The following is an 18,980-nucleotide window of genomic DNA, read 5'->3' as shown; positions in this document are numbered from 1 at the left end:
AAGAAGAAACAAAGATCCAAAATATGAACAAATAAAGTGGCAATAAATACATATCTTATCAACAATTGACTCAAAAAAAAAAAACCCAACAAAACAAAAAACAAACGAACAAGCAGAATAGAAACAGAATCATAGATACAGGAAACATTTTAACAATTACCAGGTAGGAGAGGGGTTGAGGGAATAAGTGAAAAAGGTGAAGGGATTAAGAAGTACAAATTGGTTGATACAGAATAGTCATGGGGATGTAAAGTACAGCACAGGGAATATAGTCAAATTACTATGTACAGTGTCAGATGGGTGCGGAATTTATCATGATGATCACTTAGTAAATTATGCAATATCTAATCATTGGGGTGTACACCTGAAACTAATATAAAATTAGTTGTTATGTCAACTGTAATTTAAAAATAAAAATTATTTTAAAAAGTATAGTAATTATTGTTGGGTTAACTGAAAAGTGTCAATAAATCAAAAAATAATGTGCAAGGAAAACAAACCTCCACAATCTTTCACTGCTGATACTCCAAGTAACCAACCTGCCAACCTTCAAGGCTTCAAGTTTACAAACTAGTCTTAGAGATTACTATTATTTTAACATCCAGTTTCCAAAACTGAGCTACAAGTGGCCTCCAGGTTTCCCTGGAGATTGGAACTGGATGAACTGGGAGTTCTCTTTCTTTTTTTAAAGTAATAGAAGCCAACCTAAAGATGATTAATAGTTTTAAATGTGGAAAGGTATCTGCTTTAACATGCCTATCTGCTTTAACATGCCTATTATGTTATCAAAATTAAACAATCTACACGAGTTAAATCTTGAATTAAACTGTCTTATATCTTTACAGAAGCACAATGAACATTTTCAACTAATTTTTGTCAATTTTAAATAACTTTATCCTTTTCTTATCAATAAGCACTCACATATGTTGAGCCATGCTAAAGTAGAAATCAAAATCAAAAATAAAAACTACTATGGCTGCCCTGGTCGGGTTGCTCATTGGTTCAAGTGCTGTCCCAAAATGCCAAGGTTGTGGGTTCGATCCTCAGTCAGGACTCATACAAGATCCAACCAAAGAATGTATAAATAAGTATAACAGCAAATCGATGTTTTTCTCTCTAAAATCAATAAATAAATTTTTTCCATGTATTGTGGCTTATACCAGACTCTGAAAAGAATCACCTCAATGAGTACATCCTTGTGAGAAACAGGCAATGCTTTTTGAAATAGCTAGGGTGGAACCAAATTATGGTGGGCTAACAAAAACAAAGTCAAGGTGAAAAATTTTGATTGATATGGAATATGCTTAGTTATTCAAATAATTGCAACGTAACTATTTGTATGCTAGATCTGTGGGCAGAGATAAGTCAGATATAGAGTCCTATTCTTCAACAAGGTCATAATTTAGTGTGACTGAAAGAAACAAAATATAGAATGCTAAGGACAATTACATAAGTAAAAGCACTCTATATAAACATAAAGGAGAAAGCCATTTGTGTCACTGGTAAAGGCTTCATAGAGAAGGTGGCATCCAATCAAAACAAGAAGGATGCACAATGTGATGGTAGACAAAGAAAACCCTTCACTCCAAATGATACTGAGACATGTCAAGAAATGGCAGGTTCATGTTTGGAGTGTGAATTTTTCTGTTTTTGTTTTTTAGTGAAAGAAATTAAGTTGGAGGTCTGGCTGGTGTTGCTTAGTGGTTTGAGCGCCAGCCCCAGAACCAAAGGGTCACCAGTTTTGATTCCCAGTCAGAGCACATGGCTGGGTTTCAGGACAGGTCCCCAGCTGAGAGTGTACAAGAGGCAACCATGCATTGATGTTTCTCTCCCTCTCTTCCTCAATTAAAGGTATTTTTTATTGAAACATTTTTTCTTTAACCTCGACTAGACCAATAATAACAACTGGGCAATTCTGATAGCTATCTGCCCAACCTCATAGTAAAGGAACCAAATATTTATTTATTTCTTCAAGTCCTTTACATCTTTTACATCCCCTCATTTTAAGTAAATGACTAACTGCCTCTTTCTTCAGAGAAAATAGAAGCTATCAAGAATAAACTCCCACATCATCTTTCCCTTTATTCAATCACTAACTTTTCAATTTCTATCAGGATCCACCCTAACCAAATATGCCATTCTGCTCTAAATGTTAGATAAAAAAAAAATCCCTCTACCCAGAAAAGGACTCAAACTGGCAACTTTAGGCTGTGAAAGTAGCCCAACCTAAAGCCACAGTAATCAGTAATTAAGTGGATCAGATGGGAAGGGAAGATGGGCTGGTTTATTAAATCAAGGTCCACATTCTTAGAATCAACCAAAAGAACCAAAATACCAAAACAAGACCTTGAAACCTTCAACATTTTTTTCAGAGCAATGTTCAACAAGCAAGCCAGAACCACAAACTGCAGAATACAACAGAATTATGCTATCTTGGAATGAACGCTGTTTTTTGCTGGTATCGTCCTTGGCCTTAAATTTCATACTCCCACCCAAGCAAATATTCATGTTAAAACCATAGCTTTCATAATTCAGCTACTTGTAATTCTCTTGCATAAAATACTTCAGGTCTTATCGTGTTGTTCAAATAACTCCCCTTTTCTCTTTCTGTAAGGCAGTAACAGATACTCCATTATTTTGCAAGTCAGATTTCTAGCTGCTTCAAATCTTGGGAACACAGCTTAAAGGAAACCAATTCTCTCAAGGTCAAAATAATTGTCAGAAAGGCCACACACAGAAACTATTTTATTTTGCATACAGTGCTAATAAGTTTAACTGTCTGGATTCCAGGCATAACAAACAGCACTTAATAACAATTAAGAGAGAACAACTAAGGCACTTGTCCCAATAACTAAAAAGTCAGCACTTTATCTAGATTAAATAACAGTATTCATGTGAAGAGATTCTTAAGGCAACACAGTACGGTAGCACAAAATCATAATTCTGAGCCATCCAGGAAACAGTGTTATCAGAAAAAATGCATGTAGCATGTTTTAGGCTATTTACAACACATGGTTAATGATTTGTACTTGCTTACCAAGTTAAAATGGTAGCATGCTAATGACTAACAATGCTATCTCAGTTTTTATTGAAAATGTACAAAATAAAATGAAAATTTCAATAGTACCAAAAATTGCATTTAAATTCTTAAAAATGGTAAAAGAATAAAAATTTTAAATACTATATAAAATACTTGCAAAATTTGAAACTATGTTCCTAATATGCCAGGACAATCTTCAAACTAACAAGAAGGAAAACATAGGTGACCTCCATCCTATCTATGTTTTATTTATTTTCATTCTTTATTTTCTTTTTGAGAATCTTGTAAAGCAAAATAATGAAACAGAAAAAAGGGATTCAAGTTTGTTATTTAAAAACTTTGGTTCCTGCTGCCTCTCAATCCTAAAACTGAGGGCTAAATTACATTAGGACAAAGGCTAAGCTACAGAATTTTTAACAGATATAAAATTGGGAAGTTCAGAACACCTTGTTAATATAGTACTGATGCTTCCTTCAACTACAGTGAAAAGGACAAACTCTGACTAAAACCTTTTCTTAGTACTGCAGTTAATATTTCAAATCAGGTTTCACAAGAGAACTCAGCAATAAATTCTTTCCTAGATCCAGTTCCATTTGTTTTCCAAAATATTTAATAAAGTTTCAAGGCAGAAATATTTGACATCAGTATCCAGCCAAAGCAACTGGAAGGAGACTCCAACCTCCTTCTGCACCATTTACCTGCCCTGAAAGTCTACAAATCATTTGTAAGTGACTTCTATGATTTAAAAAGAAAACCAATTCTTAAGAGGAGGGTGTATCAGGGAAGGTTTTTCAGGAAGAATAAAAGGAAAAAGTGAAATGGGAAGAAATGAGACTTAATTACCCTATTTTCCATGGCAGAGATTCCTTGAACTACATATTTAATAATGAAGTACAACTACAAATGTCTAAAATCAATTATCCAAAAGACTGAAAGACAACATATGATCTTCTAATAGACAGCATATAATCTCAAGGTGCCATTCTACTTCAAACAACTATTTGTATAGAATTATTGTTAGGAACAAAAAATGGAAATCAGATAACTTTTTAGGATACTTTTCAGTATATGAAAGAATAGATGAAAGCCCACCAAATTACAAAATTCCCCAAAATTCATTTCAACCAAGCAGAGAAATCTACATTACTAAAATTACAGCCCTAAGTTCTCCCATAACCTTATTTTTTTTCATTTTTTATTTATTGATTTTTAAAGAGAGAGGGGAAAGGAAAGAGAGAAAGAGTCGATCTGTTGTTCCACCCATTTATGCATTCATTGGTTGATTCTTGCATGTGCCCTGACCAGGAATCAAATCCTCAACCTTATCATATCAGGAGACACTGTAAACAACTGAGCTACCCAACCAGGGCATGTTCTTCTTTTAATCTTCAACAGTAACACCAAAGTCCCCACCTCTCAAATCAGGCAGCACAGTCTCAATTTCATTACCCTCCAGTGGGCAGAGAACTGTAAGCTATAATACACTTAAAAGTGAAAAGAGAATAAAGATTTCCCTGGCTGGATTGCTCAGCTGTTTAGGGCATCATCCCCGATTTGCCAAGGTTGCGGGTTCCATTCCTGGTCAGGGCACATACAGGAAGCAGCCAATGAATGCATAAATAAGTGGAACAACAAATCCATGTTTCTCTCTCTCAGCCTGCCCCTCTCTCTCTCTCTGTCCCCCTCACCCCTCACATGCCCTGGTCTCCCTCCCATCTCTCCCTCTCTAATCAATAAATTAAAAAAAGAAAGAAAAATCAACTACAAAACTTGTCTAGAATTATATAAAAAATCAGCAATATAAAAAGGAGTAATTAAAAATTAGCTTACAATACACATTCCAAAATCTGTTTTTAACCATGATTTCACATAAGTGTGTAAATGAAACGTCTACCATGTTCTCAAATGACACAAAGTTGGAAAGGGATTACATATAAACTGAATGACACAATCAGGACCTGAAAATAAAAGCTTAGAATGATTAACAAAATCACTTAAAAATAAAAACTTTAATACATTTAAAGTATTAATCTAAAGTTATCTTCCATACAGATGAGACACAGGGGAGGAATTTTTAAAAATGGTTTCATTAAATAATTTGCCTAAAGTTATTGTCTGGGTAATATTCAGAGACATTCACTCACAAATGCTTCAAGTTATAATTTTCATCTAATTCTCTAAAAGAGAATATAATATAACCATCTTTTTGTCAGACATAAATATCAATATTTCTGGTCTGAATTTATCAAATTTTAAAGACTTTTTCATAAATCATCACCATCTGGTCACTTTTGTAAAAGTAGAATGGAATAAAGTGAGTCCTACCAGCACCTTCCCTCACAGAGATACCCTCACAGGGATTATTCTCTAGCTGTAAACACACAATTTGAACAAAGAAATCCTCCCAAAACTAGTTACATGAAAAGTAAAATGCACGACAATAACACAAAAAAACAAGAGAAGGGCAATTAGAAGACTGTTACAAGTTTCTTAGACATGAAATAGTGTCAGCCTATTTATTATTCCCTGAAGGCAGACTGTGAAAAAAGTTCAAGATGTATACTATAAACTCTAGAGCAACCACACACACAAAAATAAATAAAACATGTAAGTATAGTTAATTAAGTCAAAAGTGGAAATAAAATATAATACAAAAAGAACAAAAACAAACAAAAACACAAGCATAAAGGGAGCAGGACATAAAAAAAAAAAACCACAGAAGAATAGAACAGATGAGATAAATAGAAAACAAACAGCCAGATGACAGATTAAAACTCAACTGCATTAAAACAGGGTACTGCTGGCATAAAAATAGACTGGAGTCCAGAAACAGATCACACTATCACCAAATGATTTTCAACAAATAACAGGAAAGGAAAAGTCTTTTCAACAAATGGTGGCAGAACTCGTGAGCCACACGAGGAAAAAAATCTCAACCCTTACCTCACACCAGACACAAAAATTAACTCAAAAAGGATCACAGACTTAAACCTAAAAACTAAAATTATTAAACTTCTAAAAGAAATATAGCACAAAATTTATGTTATCATACCATGGGCAAAGATTTTGTGAAATACAAAAAGCATTAACCACTTTTTAAAAATTGATAAACTAAACTTTATCAAAATGAAAACCTGCTCTTCAGAAATACCGAGAAAGCAAAAAGATAAGTTAATAACCTAAAGACAAAGACAATTATATATGCATGTAATTTATATGTATACATAAATACACACATACCTGAATCCAAATATATGTAAAACTCTCACATCTTAATAAGACAACCTCCCCCTAAAATATAGGCAAATGATCTCAAAACATAAAAATGGCCAATAAGTGCATGTCAAAATGCTGAATATCTTTAGTCATCAGAGAAATGCAAATTAAAACCACAATGAGATACAACTGTACACCCAATAAAAGGCTAAAATAAAAACACAAAAACATCCAATGTTAACAAAGATGTGGCACAATTGGAAATCCACACACAACTCTTTGGCAGCTTCTAATGAAGTTACACATCCATCTACCCTATGAACCAGTAATTCCCCATAAGGTATTTCAAACCATTCCAGGTCTGAAAACATAGGTACACAAAAAGATCTGTATGTGAATGCTCATAGTTTTACTTATAATAACCAAAAACTTGGGAAAAACAAATCCCCAACAAGTAAATGGACAAATTATGATACAAAGATATAACAGGACACCAAATAGCAACAAAGAAAAAACTACTGATACAAGTACTGCAACATTATAGATGAATTTCAAAAACATCCTGCTAAAGGAAAGAAGTTAGATACAAAGTATCAGTGATTCCATTGATATTGATGTTCTAGAACAGACAAACCTAACCTAAAGTGAAAAAGAAAATTTAAACACTGGCTGTATTGTACAAAGGATAGGGAAAAGACTAAATAGATAGGTGCATGAGGGAATTTTTTGATGTGCTGGTCACGTTCTATATCTTCATAAGGATTTGGATTGCACAAATGCATACATTTGGCAAAACTTAAATGGTAGACTTAAGATTTGTACATTTCATTATATATGTAAATCCTACTTTACTTTTTTTTAATTTAAATTCATTTTTAGACAGAGGGGAAGGAAGGGAGAAAGGGAGGGGGAGAAACATCAATGTGTGGTTGCCTCTTGCACACACCCAACTGGGGGCCTGACCCACAACCCAGGCATGTGCCCCAACTGGGAATCAAACCAGTGACCCTTTGGTTTGCAGGCCAGTGTTCAATCCACTGAGGCACACTAGCCAGGGCTATAAATTCTCCTTTAAAAACAACTGTATTTGAATGACAGGCTGAGTATAAAAAAAGAAACAGAACTGTAAGCAAATATTCAACTATAGTTAATGATACAGAAGCTGAATTTGTTTAGTGGTAGATGCACTGTCTGCAACTTACTTTAAAACGCAAAAAACCACCACAAAACACAAATAACCTTGACTGATTCAGGTTAAAGAAACAAACACATAAAAAGATGTGATAAAGCAAAACTAGCAAACTGTTATCTACAGAATCAAGGTGATGGGGAGATGGGCATTCACTGCCACAATTTTTAACTTTTATTTATGTTTGAGATTTTTTTCAGAATAAAATGCTAGAGTGATCATATTATAGGACAAACAAATGTCAAATCACTATATTGTACACATGAAACTATTATAATACTGCAGTCAACTATACAACATAAAATAAAAATTAAATGCTGGAGAGGAAACATTTGAAGACCAAAAGAAGCTCAATACAAAAGTGTGATACTATATAATTTTATTTCTATGAAGTTCTAGAAGAAACAAAACTAGTCCATAATGGTAAAAATCAAATCAGTGGTTGCCTAGATCAGGAGATGAGGTAACTTGTGGCTCAGGAACAAGAAAAAACTTTCTAGGGTGATGGAATGTTTATGTCCTCGTTGGGATATTGGTTACATGGATATATAGATATATGACATCTGTCTAGAAAAAGTCCAGCCATTGTCAGTATAATGAAAATGGTTTGCACAACATCCCATGTAACCTGGCAGCCAAGGGGAGTGGGCTGCATTGTGCACTTATGAACAATGACTTCACTGTACTAGTCAGTAGAGGAGGTAGACACCACTATGTGCACTGTGTGGCCATTGCATTCAAAATAACTGAGCAAGTAGAGCAACGTTTCCGCATCACATTTTGAATGAAGCTTGAACATTCCTCCACAGGTCCTATTTGGATGATTCAGAAGGCTGCAGCTATGGGCAACTGGTGACTGGCAGCTTCATCACAACAGCGTACCCACTCATAACATCACGTTTCACAGCATGTTGAGGAAACTTCAAATCGCCCAGGTCACTCAGCCCCTCTATGGCCCAGATTTGGTGTGCTGTGACTTCTGGCTTTTCCCAAAACTAAAATCACCTCTGAAAGAGAAGAGACTTCAGTTCTTCAATGAGATTCAGGAAAATAATGACAGGGTAGCTGATGGTGACTGGGAGAACTGTGTGAGGTCCCAAGATGCCTACTTTGAAGGGGACTGAGGTGTCACTGTCCTATGTATACTGTTTCCTGTATCTTGTATCTTCTTCAATAAATATCTCTATTTTTCATATTACATGGTTGGATACCTTCCAAACAGACCTCATAGACATTTACCAAAACTCAATGAAATATACAGTAAAATATGTGGTTTTATTGAATATAAATTATACCTCAACTAAATTGCTTTTTAAAATATGTTCACTAGCCTTGGCTGGTGTGGCTTAGTGGCCTGAGCACCAGTTTGTGAACAGAGGGGTCACTGGTTCAATTCCCTGTCAGGTCACATGCTTGCGTTGCAGGCCAGGTCCCAGTATGGGCCAAATGAGAGGCAACCACACATTGATGTTTCTCCCCTCTCTTCCTCCTTCCCTTACCCTCTCTATAGATAGATAGATAGATAGATAGATAGATAGATAGAATCTTAAAAAAATGTACGTTCACTATAGAAAATCTGGAATACACAGGAAAAGCACAGAGAAAACATGCCCCCACCTCCAATCATACCATCCAGATAAAACATTACCATCCTTCCCTCTCTTTTGACAAAGACTATACTCACTGGACATAAACATATACCTTACTGTTTTCCTTAAAGGCAATACAGAAATACTAGTTAAGCCCCTGCATTTTGTAATTCCTTTTGCCAGTGACTCAAAAACCTACTGACTTAAAATCACTTTACCTTATCACTACTACTAACCATTATGTACCTAAATGTCCTCATTTGCAAAATGGAAATCTTTAGTTCCTCAAAGAGTTAAAAATTTTAAGCAAAACAATGTATGCGTATTCTGGCTTTTATTGCTGTTTTTGAAGTTGAAGTGTCAACTAGCTCTTAGAAATAATCCTGGCAAAAAAGTCCACTGACTTTCCCTTTGAATTTATTTTTAAAAAACAGGCCTTCAATTTTATAAGTACACTCACCTCAAGCTAGTCTATCCTATTTGAGTTGAACATCTTGAAGATCAGACCAAAACTCTGAGTTATTAAAGACCTAAAGCAAAGGTTGGAGCAAAACAGTAAATAAAATTAAAACAGAAAACTAGTTTGGAAAAATGGTAGCTACTGAGCATGTAGGATTTAACAAGGTGAGCAAAACTATCCCAAAAAACAATTTCTCCTTGAATGAAGTCCAACGAGTTTCAGATAAAAGTTATTTTTGCTCTGCCTATGTCATTTAGGTCAAAATATGTAACCTAAGAGCACTAAAGAGTATGTTCTAAAGAATGAGAACAAGACTCATAAGAGAAAACCAGGAAAAGTGACTGACATTCTATTAATTTTTTAAAAGATTTTATTTATTTATTTTTAGAGAGAGGGGAAGGGAGGGAGAAAGAGAGGGAGAGAAACATCAATGTGTGAAAGAGAAAGACCAGTCCATTGCCTCTTTCGTGCTCCCAATCAGGGACACGGCTCTCAACCTTGGCATGTGCCTTGACCTGGAACTGAACTGGTGGCACTTCGCTTTGTGGAACAATGCCCAACCCGCTGAACCACAATGTTCAGGGCAAGAGTTTTAAAGATTGAAGGTAAAGACATACTAAAAACTGGATCACAGAGAACACTTCTGGATGGAGCGCATATTCACAATGTGAATTAACTATGTGAAGGCCCTGGCCAGGGAGCTCAGTTGGTTAAAGCATCATCCCAATCCTCCAAGGTTGTAGGTTCGATCCCCAGTCAGGGAACATACAAGAATCAACCAATTAATGCATAAATAAATAGAACAATAAATCAATGTTTCTCTTTCTTCCTAAATTAAAAATCAATAAATTAAAAATTTTTTCTAAACTACAATAAATAAAAAAAAAACTAAACTACATGAAGACAAGAAAAAGATAATTTAAACCATGCAGATTATGCTTGCTATTCTGCTCAATGACTATATGCCCAGAACACAAAACGATAAAATTTTACTGTTCTCTGGTTAGTCTCATTTCCCATGCACCTCTCATGTGAGCACATTGCTGTGCTGTCAGATTCTAATGTTTAAAGCCATTATTTTTCCCACAACATCGACCATACACAGAGACTACTACTTCATCTGGTGTTTAACAATAAAATGTAATTTGTTCCACTGCTAAAAGAAAAATGATGTGTTAGACTTTGAGAAATGGTATGTCTATATTTTATATTTTATGGGCAACTTAAGGGATTTCCAAGATTATTCTGGCTAAATGACATTTTTGTCTTCCGTGGATCTGTATTCAGATAGCAAAGGTAAAATCCTGGCAGTAAAAAACAAAAATAGCAAGCTATTAAAAAATTCTAGGATACTGATTTGAGGAAACCAAGGATTCATTATCCTATATGTTAATGTCACCACTTTATTCAACAAACTTTTTTTCTTTTTTTGCTACCAATCCTTAATTATTAGGTAATAATTAAGAAGACAGTTAATATGCTACCCTGTCCCAAAATATTTCATAGTCTAGAAAAACACAGTAATCCTAACCCCAATGTGATAAATACAAGTCCAGCCTACATATATTTACTTAAATACTCTTTGGGCAATCTTCAGAATTTTGGTTTCAATATACATAAACTGTGAGTTCTTCCAGATATCAGAGAAAAAGGCAACTGTGACTTAGTAAAGATGATGAGAGAAAAGAAAAAATATATTAAACTGAAGTTTGGTCAGGACAAAAAGATGATGATTGGAAAGTAAGTCCAGGCATTAGAACTGCTACCCAGAACTGCTATCTATGAAGAAAAATATTCACATACACACACATTTGTTAATATCACCATTGATGTCATCAGAAAGGTCCTGAGAAGCTGCCAAGCTCATAGTGGCAGATATGTTTTTCCAAAACTCTAATTTTTGCTTGAGAGCCTAAATTTTATCTTGGCAACAAATTGTCAGTTGTTTTCCCTGAAGCGACAGGCTCACTTCATTTATTTTTGAGAAAATATGTATAAATACCCAAGTTTAAATAACCATAGTCTGTCATTCTTTCAAGTACAAAATAGTGTTCCATGAAAAAGCAACTAGTTAGCCCAGCTCGCAAGTCAACCCACAAGTGTTTTTCCTCAAGACTAGCATCATACTTTGGTATACAGCAGAAGCACTTTAAAACATTCTTCCTATTTTGTCACATGAAATATTAAAAAGACATGCACTCGAGTCAAGATTAATAAAATTAACAAGTTTTACTACTTCACAAGTGAAATCTTTTTTCCCCATGTGTAGAGGTGAAGAATATAACAATTAGTAGTGGTTTTTCCCACTGTCTTGATACGCAATGCAAGGCCAGCAGTCCTATGCACCACTGTATTTGCACCATCAGTGCAAATGTCAACATAGTTAAGCAGCAAAGAAGAATTTAGTATTATTATTAAATAGTTTCACCCTAGCAGACCTTTTGAAACATTTGCAGACTCCCTTAAGAATCCACACCACATACTGAAAACCACTACTCTCCTGTTAAACATATGAAATAGGAAAAGGAGATACAACTCCAACAACAAGAAACTGAGTTGTAGGAACACAGAGATTGCAAGGAGACTTAGTTTTCCCTGTGTATCCTTTGTGTGTTATGAATTTGGTAATGTTTACATGTATTACTTTTACCTTTAAAAAATTAAATCATTTAAAAAACAAAAACTGCCATCAAAAGAGGCTAAGTAGACATACAAGAATGCTATTTAGAAACATGAAGGTAAATACTAGAAAAGGAAATCTTAAGAGCTGAAAATGTTTCTGCTTAGGAAGTGAAACTAGGGGATTAGGAGGGGTTGCAAAGAAGACTGCTGTTTTTCAGTACAAACCTTTTGGAATCGACATTTGAAACCATGTACAAATATTAATTGGTTCAAAAATAAAACTCATTCAAAATATTATTTGGAAATACTCATATGTCAAGTTTTAAAGATGTTAAAAACAGGACATACTCATGTACAGGTGAGAGAATGTCTATGAAATATACCAAGATGTATAAGTAACTGCCTGAATGTAATGTAATATTGTGCCTGTGAGTTTCCGTATTTCTGTATTACAGAATACAGAAATATTATTCTATATTATAATAAAAATTTTCATTTACAAAGCTGGTTAAAAAGCAACAATTTCCTTCTGACCAGAAAGTCTTAAGATTTAAAAACACTGTAAGTATGTAAACCTTACGTCATTTTTTTAACAGATTAGTTAAACCCTCCCCTAAATACACACCTCCTACACACACACACACGGTAAAATAACCTTTTTATTTTATCCCTTCTATTTCACTTGATCACACCATTAAGATCATATCAGAATCACTTATTTGAAAAGTAGAAAAATAAAATAGTTGCTTTTTGAAGAAGGATTGACTTGGGGTGGTGAACACACAATACAATACACAGAAGATGTATTACAGAATTTTATATCTGAAACCTATACAGTTTATTAACCAATGTCACCTCAACAAGTTCAATTAAAAAAATAAAAATAGTTTTTTGGGGGGCAAATATAATAAACTGCTAACTTATATAATTATTACTTCATAAATAAAATCTTCGTAGAACTATTAACCCACTATAAAAAATCTAATTTATATTTAGTTTCTCAGAGGATGTCCTGATCCAGGAAAGAAGAGATTATTGCTATATATAAATAGACAACTCAAAAGCAAGTTGGATTTCCTACTAAATGGAAGCAAGCCTTCTTGAGAATGGCTAATTCCAGAGTTGAGACAGAAAGAATCAAGAAAAACTTGGAACATTTTGATGTTTCAGAAAGCAACGAAATACTCAAAAAAGTTTAAGAGATTTTTGTCAAATAGACATGGAGCCAGGGTGAATAGGTGCCCACTGAGCCAAACTGGGACAACTGGAACATAAAAAAATAAAGGTACTAATGGATTGTAACCCATACTAAAATAGAAAGTACATGTATCCATATTGATAATAGAGGTAAAAACGCTTCTTCCTGCAACAGAATGCCTACTGGTAAGGTAGAGGACATGGAGGAGTTAGAAAAATAACCATTTTGCAACCATCAAAGCAAAGATCAGTACAGGCAGGAATCATCAATACATGCTAAATCCAAGAGGCAAATTTGATGAGGATACAGAAGATCTAATTAGAAGCAGATATCTGCATTATCTCAAAGTTATTCTCAGATTGCTTGTTAGATGCAAGGGGAAAAACAATAACTATTCTGTGAAGAAACCAGACAACACTGTGACCAGGTAATTACAAACCAACATCACCCATGACGGACAGACCAATGACAGACTTTTGTTCCTACCTTGAAAAGAATACAAAATTCCTGGCTGAGGATGTTTAATCTGAATCTAATTATGAGGAAATATCAGACAAATCCAAATTGAAGAATATTTGCTAAAATATATAGCCTATCTTCTTCAAAAATGTTAATGTAATGAAAGAGAAAGGCTAAGGTGCTATTTCAGATTAAAGGCAACTAAGTTACAGCAACTAAATGCAATCTGAGATCTGGAGTGGATCCTATGGGGAAAACGCTATAAAGAAACAAATGCTATTATTGTGACAAATTTAGCAAACTGGAATAGGGTCTATAGATTAAAGTTTCATATTATTAGTGTTAAATTTCTGAATTTAGTAAATGTACTGTGATAATGCAAGAAAATGCAATACACAGTGGATAGAAACGAATGGGCATAATATATACAATTTACTCTAAAGTGATATAGAGCCCTGGCTGGTGTGGCTCAGCTGGTTGGAGCATGTCCCTTAACCAAAGGGTTGCAGCTTCCATTCCTGGTCAGGGCACATATCTAGGTTGCAGGTTTGATCCCGGATCCAGACGCCTACGATCCCTGGTCCAGGCACGTACAATGCCTCATACGGGAGTGAACCGATCGATGTTTCTCTCACACCTTGATGTTTCTCTCTTTCCCTTCCTCTCACTAAAAGCAATGAAAAGATACCTCTAGTGGGGATAAAAATAAAGTTTTAATGAAAAAATAAAAATCAATAAAGTGATACAGAAAGCAGAATGAGAAAGCAAATGTGACAAATTGGTAAATCTGAGTATAGGCTATTTAAGAGTTCTCAGTACTATTTTATACTTTTCTTTATGTTTGAAATAATTTCAAAATAAAAATTTAAATAAAGACAAATTGGGATGTGAAAAGATAGTGAGAACAAGTGATTTATCCTGATGTCCTAGAGGACATATGAATAAGGGCAATGGCTACAAGGGACTCACAATAGCACACAGCCAGCTTCAAGTAGAATTTCTTAAATTTTTAATTCTCTAGAAAAAGAAAAATACTTTTTAAGGAACCACATAAACACTAAGACACTATATATCCTCCACAAAAATCTACTTTCCACGTTAATACACTACAAACTAAGGGACTATTACTCTGTCCAGCAAACCATAAGCTCCTCACAAGGCAGGCCTAAAAGTCCTGTTCTTTGTTTTAACTCAAGCACTGACAAAGTGTCTGAAATATAACACTCATATTTGTTGAATAAATGGTATATATTATTTCTAATACATTTCTAAACATGAACATTTTTACAACTCACAAAAGCAGAGAGCATTATTAATACCCACATACCTACTGCCCAACCCCAACTATTATCAAGATTGCACCACACTTGCTTCATCTATCTCATCTCCTCACTCCTGTTTTTGCTTTGAAGTATTTTAAAACAAATACCAGACATCTTATTTCTCTTCCTCATTCTTCAGTCTCCACTCCTAAAAGATATGGGCATATTCTTATATAAACATGCCATTATCATCCCTAACAAAATTAACAGTAATTCCTTGACATCATCTAATACCCATCCACATTCAAATTTCCCCTACAGTGTTCTAAAAATGACTGACTTTCTTAGTTTGCATCAGGATTTAAACAAGGTCAACACATTATATGTGGCTGCTACCTACACAATATATTTGACCTTTCTTTTTAAACTGTCTACCAGCAATTATGAAAAACCCTAACAGACAAATCAGTTTTCACTTGTAGATCCTCCAGAATCAAACCCAATTTAATACATGTGCTGTTCCCTTTGTCTGCAGCACTCTGTCTCCAGACTACCACTATGGCTAACACTCTCCAGTCACTAATTGCAAGTCCAATATTACCTCTAAAAAGAGGCCCTCTCTAACCACTCAATCTGTACTAGAGCCCCCCTTCCATTAATTCTCCATTACATGGCCCTATTTTCTTCATGGCACTTACCACTACCTAAAACTATTCTGTTTATTTCCTGTTTCCCCCTATAGAATGTCAACTCCATGAGGGCAGCATGCCTTCTTCACTGAAGACCAAAAACAATGCCAAGAACCCGAGGCATTCAATAAATACTTACTGAGTGACTAAATAATAATAATAAAGTACCTCTACGTAAAATGTAAACTCAGGCCCTGGCCAGTTAGCTCAGTTGGTTAGGGCATCATCGGCACACACCAAAGTTACAGGTTCCATCCCAGTTCAGGGCACATACAAGAATCAACCAATAAATGCATCAATAAGTGGAACAACAAATCGATGTTTCTGTTTCATTCTCTCTTTCCTTTCCTCTCTCACTCTCTAAAATCAATAAACAAAAAATAAAATAATAAAACATAAGCTCAGTAATCTGTTTTTAAACATTTGCCACTCACTCCTCATGTAATGGTTTAAACCAAGTACCTGTGGAAACCTGGGCCTGCTGTTACCAAGAATCTGTAGCATGCAGGAAAGAAAGAACAGATGTGTATGGCATTCAATGTAATTCTGGACTTTTACTGAACAGTGATCATAGGTTTCTGAGAGAAACATTATTCAGGATGACTTACAGAGCATTACCAGGAGTAAACAAAGTTTCTTTTTTTTTTTTTTTTACCAAGGTTAAATGACAAGAGATAAAGTAAAATAATCCAAGACTTTAAAAAAATTAAGATTCTTTTTAGAATAAAGACTTCTTTCTCATCCTATCTGTTCTTTTAGTCTAACAAACACAACCAAAGACTAGTATGAAAAAAAAGTTTATAAGATACGAAATTTTTACTAAAAGATGCACAGTAACTGTCAAATGTAGATCTTCACCCTCCTGAAGCTAAGTAAAACCAGTATTACAGATCTTTACGTAATAACGAAATTACATTCTAATATTTGAAAGAAATGACAAACAAAATGGGAAAGAAAATGAAACTGTAGCTTATCTTTTCCCCAGTCTGTTCTTTTGGTTCAAAAGGTCCCTAAAATAAAATTAAACATCAAATACCAAATAAAATAAAGTTTGGATTGACAGGTTCAAAAACTATAAAGCCTGTGTCCGCTGGCATCTTACCACTCCAGAGTCCTGCATGTAAGTCAAGAAACAGGAAAGCTTACAATACAAAGGAGTCACTCCGCACACAAACACCTACAAATTAAGTGAATGCCCTACACTTTCTGGTATTTCCTTAAATGTTAAAACTTAGACTTATGTTAAAAAGTACCTGTAAAAATTTATTATAACCTACTGAACAACTATTGTGAAAACCCTATTTCTGCAGTATAAAACAGCTATTTCCACTAGACCACTGCCACTGACTGATAAACTATCTAAAGACAATAAATATACCGAGCTTCTTTTTGAATGACCAAAGCCAACTCTACGAAATCTGAGGCGTCAGTGTTTCTGCAGTTCCGCGGACGACGTTCCTTGATCGCACAGGAAGGCAACTCCCCAACCGTCAGGGCTGACTTACGCCCTCCAAGCACTCCGGGTGCGGGTTACCTTCATCGCTTCATTGTCAAATCGCACTCCCACGACTCGGTCCTCAGCCCCCATCCTAAAACTGTAGGAAGAGTCAAAAAAGAAATCCCCTCGCCCACACTCACTTCCTGTGTGGGGTGTGGGTGTGTCTGCAGCCCAATGCTCTGTTCAAACAAAACCAAATCTGAGGAGACCCTGACCCTAAGTCAAGTCGCAGCCAGCAAGAACCGGCCGGTCGCCGACCCCAGCCTTCCGCCGCCGCAGCCCTTCCTCTTTCTCCCCTCCAGGCCGGCCCCTCCCCCGTGGCGCGCACGCGCGGCCTCTAATCGATCCCTCTACCCCCTGACCCCCCCTCACCTTAATCATTAGCCACCCTCTTCCCAGGGTCCTGGAGTCGCTGGCCCAGTAAGGAAGACAGGAGATAGAAGGGTGGAAGAGGACGTGTCGAGAGCCAGTGATCTGCGATTCAGATCTCGGCCTAATAGGCCCCTATAGTCAACAGCAGCGACTGTCACCGCCACCAAAACTGTGAGAGCGGCAGCGCCTGGTTCGGCCCAGCTCACCCGGTTTGGGTTTAGAATGCCTAATTTACTCCCACAGGAACTCCTTCCCCGAAGCTGTGGGCGTTTCTGTGCTGCGCAGACCTAACACCTCGCCACCGTCGCCGCCACTGCTGCTGTTCTGCTGCTGCCGCCGCCTTACCAATCCCTCCTCTACCAAGCAAGCACGACAGTCCGCGGCTTTACGACAGTTCGGAAAGTGAGAGCGCTGTAGCCTTCACGCCTCCGTGAACATCTGTTTGTTTCTGCGCTTGCTCAGATCCTAGTTTCTCACTGCCCCGCCCCTTCTTCTCCGATCCTCCCCTTTGTGCTCGCTTTATCAGTTTGTCCGAACTGTATTGGGAAGCTCATCACAGTATTTTATTTTCTTTGGTGCTTGTGCGTCCAGTATTTAATTAAAATACTGAGTACATCGTAGCTAATTTTTCGTAACTAAAATTTACAATTAACCACGTAATTATTGACCTTACTTACAGTACAATTAAAAAACATTTTATGGTTTAGTGTGATACCAAAGTCAAACTCGCTAATGACAAAGATCATGGCACCTCACTATCAAAACGAATTTGCTTCCAGAATCAGATCAAAAGTGGTCATAGATATAGGAACTGGTTGTACAATCACACTCACCTTCATAATCATTTATAAAAATCATTAGATAACAAATGACCCATTATGTGCATTAGGAGGATGTAGTCTTTGGAATCAGACTTCCTTTCAAATCACAGTGATGTACTAAACTAAACCTTTATAAATCTCTTAAATAAATAATAAATAAATATATGTCAATTATACCTCAATCTTAAAAATAAAATAAAAGCATATCTAAAACCAAAAAAATCTTAGTTTCCTTTGCTATAAGCTGAGATAACATTATTTACCTCAAAGGTTCTTGTGACATTAAATAAGACAGTTTATATAATGCTTCAAACATTATTTACCAATTAAGTGTTCAATAAATATTAATTCCCTCCCTTTGTCATCAACTTTTTCTCAGTACTCTTTCTTTTGTTCACTTATGTTCTCCATTTTGTTCAGTAAAGAAAATATTTTACAATAATAAGAAGAAAGTGTAGGATTGGGTTGGCCAAAAAGTCCATTTAGTTTTTTCTGTAAAATAAAACACACATTTTTATTTTCACCAATAACTTTATTGATCTGGATATTTTGAGTATATTGGCTA

General features: G+C 35.5%; 1 protein-coding gene across 10 annotated transcripts in view; it reads right to left on the bottom strand.

The window, feature by feature from the left end:
* RNF111 (ring finger protein 111) overlaps positions 1 to 17,962 on the bottom strand; it is an 86,913-nt gene extending 68,951 nt beyond the window's left edge. For 6 of the 10 annotated variants that reach the window (XM_045822966.1, XM_045822973.1, XM_045822974.1 and 3 more), the window contains exon 1: positions 17,595 to 17,962. The gene's annotated coding sequence lies outside the window, so the exon portion shown is untranslated. Of the gene's footprint in view, positions 1 to 17,258; positions 17,279 to 17,362; positions 17,491 to 17,594 lie in introns of those variants that run through there. The other 4 variants (XM_045822967.1, XM_045822970.1, XM_045822968.1 and 1 more) reach the window with 4 other exon arrangements.
* Between the last annotated feature and the right edge of the window lie 1,018 nt (positions 17,963 to 18,980).

Source organism: Phyllostomus hastatus, unplaced genomic scaffold (assembly GCF_019186645.2).
Source record: "Phyllostomus hastatus isolate PE091 unplaced genomic scaffold, TTU_PhHast_1.1 phas_scaffold_501, whole genome shotgun sequence".
Lineage (NCBI taxonomy): Eukaryota > Metazoa > Chordata > Mammalia > Chiroptera > Phyllostomidae > Phyllostomus > Phyllostomus hastatus.
This window is presented reverse-complemented; position numbering and strand designations above follow the sequence as displayed.